This window comes from Phodopus roborovskii, unplaced genomic scaffold (genome assembly GCF_943737965.1).
Source record: "Phodopus roborovskii unplaced genomic scaffold, PHOROB, whole genome shotgun sequence".
Lineage (NCBI taxonomy): Eukaryota > Metazoa > Chordata > Mammalia > Rodentia > Cricetidae > Phodopus > Phodopus roborovskii.
The window spans coordinates 1-7,486 of record NW_026125480.1 but is presented as its reverse complement, the minus strand read 5'-3'; the positions used below and the strand labels follow the sequence as shown (position 1 = coordinate 7,486).

Sequence of the window (7,486 nt, the reverse complement as noted above, 5' to 3'; positions counted from 1 at the left end):
ATTAAGAATTTCCATGCGAACACATTTTTCAGTGCTGTAATTATATCCCAGAAAGCACACATCTCAGAGGGAAAATTAGGGAGTGAAAATTTGCTTACTAAATGTTAACATTTTCAGCACTATTTTGGGATGTCAAAGAAAGCTAATACTAATACCGCTCAAAATGTTCCACACAATAGAAACAGAGAACATTGCCAAACTCTTTTTACAAGGCTACATACCCTTTACCCAAACCATACAAAGACACAACTAAGAAAGAGAACTACAGACCATTATCCCTCATGAACATTGATGCAAAATACTCAAGAAAGTACTGGCAAACCAAATCCAAGAACACATCAGAAAAATCATCCACCATGACCAAGTAGGCTTCATTTCAGAGATGCAGGGATGGTTCCACATATAAAATTCTACCAACATAACCACCATATAAACAAACTGGAAACCATGATCATCTCATTAAATGCTGAAAAGCCTTTCACAAAATCCAACACTCCTTCATGATAAAGTTCTTGGAGAAAGAGCAGGGATATAAGGAACATACCTAAATATAATAAAGGCAACAAACAACAAGCCAACAGCCAAGATCAAACTAAATGGAGAGAAACTAAAAGCAATACCCCTGAAACTGGGAACAAGACAAGGTTGTCTGCTCTCTCCATATCTATTCAATGTAGTACTCAAGTTCTAGCTAGAGCAATAAGACAACAAAAGGAAATCAAGGGGGCTACAAAGTGGAAAGGGAAAAGTCAAACTTTGCTATTTGCTAATAGCATGATAATCTATATAATTGACCCCAACAATTCTACCAAGGAACTCGTACAACTGATAACCACCTTCAATAATACAACAAAATACAAGATTTACTAAAAAAAAAAAAAAAAAAAAAAAAAAAAACAGTAGCCCTCCCACATACAAATGATAAAAAAGATGTTTATCACCTTTTACAACAGCCACAAATAGCATAAAATATCTTGAGGTAACTCTAACCAAATAAGTGAGAGACCTGTGTGACAAAACTTTAAGTCTTTGAAGAAAGAAATTAAAGAATACATCATAAAATGGAAAGATCTACCATGCTCCTGGATAGGTAGGATCAACATAGTTAAAAATGGCAATCTACTAAAAGCAATCTACAAATTCTATGTAATACCCTTCAAAATCCCAGCAACAAAGAGCAGCCTTCTGCCTAAGGCTGCTGAAACTCTACATTAATTAACTCAATTGCCTTTGCTCTAATACAGTAGTTCTAACTTTCATAATGCTGTGATTCTTTAATATAGCTCCAGGAAGTTCTATGTATGTCTATCTGCATGTGGGCAGAACATCCTCTAAATGGATAGATAAGCAATATCTTAGTCTCTAAGATCATAGGAAATATATGGTTTCCTATGGTCTTAAGGAACCCTTTAAGAGTAGTCCCAAAGGGGACAAAAAGCACAGGTTTAGAACTGCTGTTTTAATATCAGGATTCTGTTTACAATTTTATAGGAAATTTTAATGGGTTCAACAAATGTTTTATAAAACACTTTGCATAGGGAGATGCAACATTTATATCTATCTACCCACCCCAACGGGGAACTGAAAACAGAATCATATGCAATTTGATGATCCAATGACCTTTATTGGAGTTAGTGAAAGGAATATGACAGAAGGGACTCAAAAACACCTGCCACCATGAAGCTTGAAACCCACACTGATACTGAGGATATCTGAAGAATATTGCACATCTACAATATTGTACATTATTTTGGTGGTTCAGTTTCTCAAGTCCTCTTATAAGTGGCATGATTTGTCTGAGTTTCTTCATTTCAGTTAGGGATACTGAATCCTGTCAGTTTCTGGAATTTCTTCAAGCTATTATTGTGGTATATTTCGTGCTAAATCAGCTTCCCTTCAAAATGAACCATCTCAGTCTCCAGGAACGATTCAGGCAACATAACCTTTTCCAGGCACCTCCACTTTGTCTTCAACACGAAGGACTTGTGAATAAACAAGTAAAAATTTTAATGAAAAAATTCCTATGTTGTCACGCTTCAGAATTTTCACCAGCATAAATTCTTGATGTTTTCTAAGATTTGAACAGTACATAAGTATTTCACAAGTTTCGCATAATGATTCTGTAGTATGGAGATTTAAATGGTGCTATAAATAGAGCTTGGATAACATTATTTCCTATGGAAACCTTTCTTCCCAATATGAGTTTTGAAGTTTCTTTAAGATTTAAGAGGAAGATAAAGATTTTTATGCATACTATACATTTCCTGAAGCTTCACCTATAAAAGAATCTTGGATGTTTTCCAATGGTGACATTCTAGAGAAAAGATTTCTGAGATAGATTTGTAATGTTTTACTCCTGGATGAATTCTTTAATATATTCTAAGAAATGAGCCAAAAGGAAATGACTTCCACATTTGCTAAATTTGTAAGGTTTCATGCCTATGCATATTCTCTGAGGTCTTCTAGAGATGAGGCAATAATAAAGGATTTGCACATTAACAACATTTGAAAGGTTTCTCCCTTGTATGAATACTTTGATGCATTCTAAGATGGGCTTTCTTAATAAAGCATTTGCCATCCAATATATATTAAATTCACAAGGATTCTCTTGTATGAATTCTCAGATGTTTTCTAAGGCCACCATTCTGCTTAAAAGATTTCTCACATTGACTACATTTGCAAGGTTTTTCCCCCTGAATGTATTCTCTGATGAGTTCTAAGATTAAATTTCTGGGAAAAGGATTTTGTCACATTCGCTACACTGGTAAGGCTTCTCTCCCGTATGTATTCTCTGATGAGTTCTAAGACGCCCTCCTGGGTAAAGGATTTGTTACATTCACTACATCTGTAAGGTTTAACTCCTGTATGAACTTTCTGATGTTTTCTAAGATCTGCGCCGTGGATGAAGGATTTCTCACATTCACTACATTTGTAACGTTTCTCTCCTGTATGTATTCTCTGATGTCTTCTAAGATAAGAGCCACAGGTAAAGAGACTCTCACATTCACAACACTTGCAAGTTTTCTCTCCTTTATGTATTCTCTGATGAGTTGTAAGACTGGTTTTCTGAGTAAACAGTTTGTCACATTCAGTACATTTGTAAGGTTTTTCTCCCGTAGGTATTCTCTGATGCCTTTTAAGATGAGAGGCGCGGGTAAAGAGATTCTCACATTCATTACACTTGTAAGGTTTCTGTCCTGTATGTATTCTCTGATGAGTTCTAAGACTGTGTTTTGAGTAAAGGATTTCTTACATTCATTACACTGGTAAGGTTTGTTCTGTGTGTGAATTCTCTGATGGATTTTAAGATTTGAGGAGGTGGAAAGGGTTTTGCCACATTCATTGCATCTGTAAATTTTCTCTCCAGTGTGAACCCTGTAATGTCTTTTAAAGTCTGATGCACGATAAAAGCATTTACCACATTCTGACATTTGTAGGAATTTTCTCCACAATGGATCTTATAATGTACTTTTGAGCTGTGACAAATGAAGAAGGGATTTACTACATTTTGTACATTTATGGGGGTTTCCTTAGTATGAGATCCTCGATAGTCACTGAGGCTTGAGAACATCTTGAAGTATTTTCCATATTTGCTGCATTGATATGGTTCCTTTTCACAAGCTAGGTTTGCTTTAGTGTGTGTTTAGAGTGAAATACTTATCATACTTTGTGGTTTTGTATTCTTTCTTTTCTGTATGGATTCTCTGATTTAGTTAACAGAGTGGTACAGTAATTTGGGACAGTTCTATACAATTCGTTGTATGTGCAGTGTTCTTCTCCTGTCTTCTCAATTTTTATGTCTGTTTGTGCTGGAAGACTCGTATAACAGATGCATGACTGTAATTACTAAATTTGTACTTGTGGCAATTTTCAGGAGCATCACTGTGTCATATGGTAACAAAGGCAGACTTTATGACCCATCTTGCCAGGATTATGGCACTATAGTTTCTTATATGTGCATGCTCATGGACATTATGCTCTGTGCCTTAATTCAAGACCTTCCCATACTTATCACATATACGATGGTACTCTGGAAAATTAGGGGACTTATGGATTATAAGAATTAATGCATAACAATTTAAACTGATAGTTTCTAACATATGTAAACTAGAATTTCAAAGAACAGATATCTCTATAAAGGTGTTTTCAGATCAACATAATAAATGGATGCTCAGAAGGAGCATTTGGTAGATCCATATCAAAGTATGCGACCAATAATAATAGTCTTCTTATGCTTAAATAAACAATGTACTTGTGGAAGGCAATATGAGAATGAGTAGAAGCAACTCTGAGAAAGGATCTCTTGGGGTCAGTTGAAGAATCTTTTTCTATTTTCTTGTTTAAAGCATTATTTTTGACACAGGTGACAATGAGAGCTGTTGCTGAGCTAGGAACCCACTATATATACAGGCAGGCATGGAACCCACCATATACTCTTGAGTCAGCATCCAAAGTGGCTAGGATTCAAATCATACTAAGCCAGTACTAAACATAGAGAATATAAGTAAAAGGCAAATAAGTAAACCAAAATAACAGCTTTTTCTTCATTAAAAACCTTCTGCATTTTGGGTTGGAGAGAAGGCCAAGCAGTTGGGAGTACTGCCTGCTCTTACAGAGAACCCAGGTTCAATCTCTGGCATCCACATGTCAACCCAACAACTGTCTATATCTCCAAGAACTGACACTCTCCTCAAAGACCCACATGCATGCAAAACACTAATGCACATACAAAAAAAATAAGTTAAAAAAAGAAATAAAGATAACATGGCTGATGTATATTATAAAAAACTATTTTAATAACCAGAAATTTTAATGGCAAAATTAAAATATTCCAATTATTAGTGTACTGCAATATATTTCTTTATACAAATAATCTATTTTTTTGTATTGTCCAATTTTCATTAGAAACTAAATACAGGAACTGAGTAGATTGCATAGAATATGGCATTCCAGAGAATACAGGAAAAAAAAAAAGTACCATGAAAAGGCTATTTTGGTAACAAGAATTTCCCACATCTCTGGGAGTCTCTAGATAATCCAGAGCTTTGAAATATACACAAGAAGGTAAATACAAAGGATGAGTCAGAATTCCCACACAAGCATTCTTACCTGCAAAGACTAGATTGTTGTACTTCTCTAACATCACATCCATGTACAATGTCCTCTGAGCCCAGTCTAGACATTCCCATGGTCTCTTGAGAAGTTGACATCCACATCCCTGAATGAGTTGTAGACCCTGTAACACAAAAATTACCTATATTACAAAATACTGCTAAACAAAATGTATTACTAAGTAAAAGAAACCTAAAGAGTAAGAGATATATTTGTGATATAGATGAGGTCTGACAAACATTCAAGGACAAAAGTTTTCTAGAAGTGTTGGTGGGATGTGTCAGAAGTTGAGCACACTGCTGTTCCACAGACAATGTATAGAATTGACAATGCTTACATAATGTCTCTCTCCTTCATGAATTTTATGATGTTTTCTAAGACCCTAGTAGCAGGTAAAGGGCATACCTCATCTCCTCACTGGATCATGTAATAACTTCTAAATTTTTTAAAATGTCATTCATTTCCTAGCATACTCAGTCACTATACAATATATTTTCACCCCAGTTCTGACATCCAATGTTCTTTTGAACTCTCCAGACAGGAGGCATACGTAGCACACACACACACAAACACACACATGCATTCAAGCAAATACACAGATTCACATAAAATCAAATTTTAATAAAAGATGCTTTCTAAAACAGTTAGAGTTATCACTGTATATTCTATCTCTGATTTAACAGGAATTGTTATGAATCAGCACATGTTTAGGGGGAATATAACATACAGATTTGAGGTATAGATGCAGTGATGTAAGTTTATAATCTTTGTATTGATATAAAATAGGATGCCTCAAATTATACAACTGTTGTTCTTCCTGAAATATGGATATTATACCAAATCTGTCTGCAAGTGAGTCATATAATATTCAATTATAATATATTCAGTGGATATTCTGAGGCCTAGGTAAAATGTGGCATGTTTTCTAGAACAAAGACGTCTAATGTGGCATGCAGAATTCACAGATTAATTAAATGTCAAAGATTTTCTTCAAAAAAAAGAATATAATATCGGGCATATACCCAACATTCCAAACCCCTAGACTCAATTGAAACCACTGATTCAATTGAAAATTTTAATCTTCTAATCACAACTCTATTCTTTACTTCAGTAATTAAGCTCAGTCATCTTCCAGCATTTTAGGCAACAGATAAAATATCATCTGTAATTCTACCTTCACCATTCAAAAGCTAGAAGATTCAACATTATATACTACTTCTGGCACATATAGCAGCAGAAAAGTAAATCTTAGGGTTATAGGCATGGCTGAGAGGGTTAAAGAAACTTGCTGCTCCTGCATATGATCCTAATTAATTTTGTAGTACAACATGTCAATTCATGCCATTGCCTAACCCTAACCTTAACCCTAAGAGATACAGGTGTATAATGCATCATACTTTGTACATTAAAAAAATGCAGATGAACATTCATATACTTAAATAAAATATTACTGTAAAGTAAGAAATAAAACTTTTGAATATGTCTCGCTAGGTAATCAACACACTGTTTTAGAAATTTATTTTAATGTAGGTTACTTTTGTTTATGCTACATTTGTTTAACTCTCTGAAGTTGTGGGATCTTTGCCTGTCAGGAAACACCAGCTGGTCTAATAAAGAGCTCAATGACCAGTAGTGAGTCAGGCAAACAACAGGCAGGACTGGCAGGCAGAGAGTAGAAACAGAAGAAATCTGGGGGAAAAAGAGCAAGATAGAACAAGGAGAGGAGGAAAAGTCAGGGATCAGCCACCCAGCCAACCACAGAGTAAGAGTGAAAGTAAGAAGTAAGAAAAGGAAAAGATCCAGAGGCAAAAGGTAGTATAGATAATTTAGGTTAAGGAAAAATAGATAGAGCTGGGTGCTGGTGGCACATGCCTTTAATCCCAGCACCCAGGAGGCAGAGGCTGGTGGATCTCAGCGGGAGTTCAAGGCCAGCCTGGCACCGCAGAGCTAATTCCAGACAGGCTCCAAGCCAACACAGAGAAACTCCATCTAGAAAAAAAAAAAAAAGGAGGGGGCAACAAGACAAGCTAAGGCTAGACATTCATAAGAAAGTGTGATTTATTTGGGAGCTGTGTAGCTGACATCCCACCAAAAGAGCAAAAACAAACAACAATAATACATTGCTCCAGGGAAAGCAGAAAAGCCATAGGAGGAGGAAGTCACTTCAAAGAAAAAGAGTAAATTAAGAGGGACATTCATTTATGCTTGAAAATTAATGGCTTATGTGGGATTACCAAATCACTACTCTCCAGAAAGTTCTTAAAATGTATTATACTTATGTAGTACAAATGTAGAGGACAGCAGTGCTTACCCCACTTGGAAAATAACACCAAAGACCTAAGAGAAATAACCTGAGAACTTCCCACTAAGCATT

General features: G+C 35.5%; 1 pseudogene; it reads right to left on the bottom strand.

Annotated features, from left to right (window-relative positions):
• Nucleotides 1–2,585: 2,585 nt before the first annotated feature.
• On the bottom strand, nt 2,586–3,431 carry LOC127215576 (zinc finger protein 665-like; annotated as a pseudogene).
• Between the last annotated feature and the right edge of the window lie 4,055 nt (nt 3,432–7,486).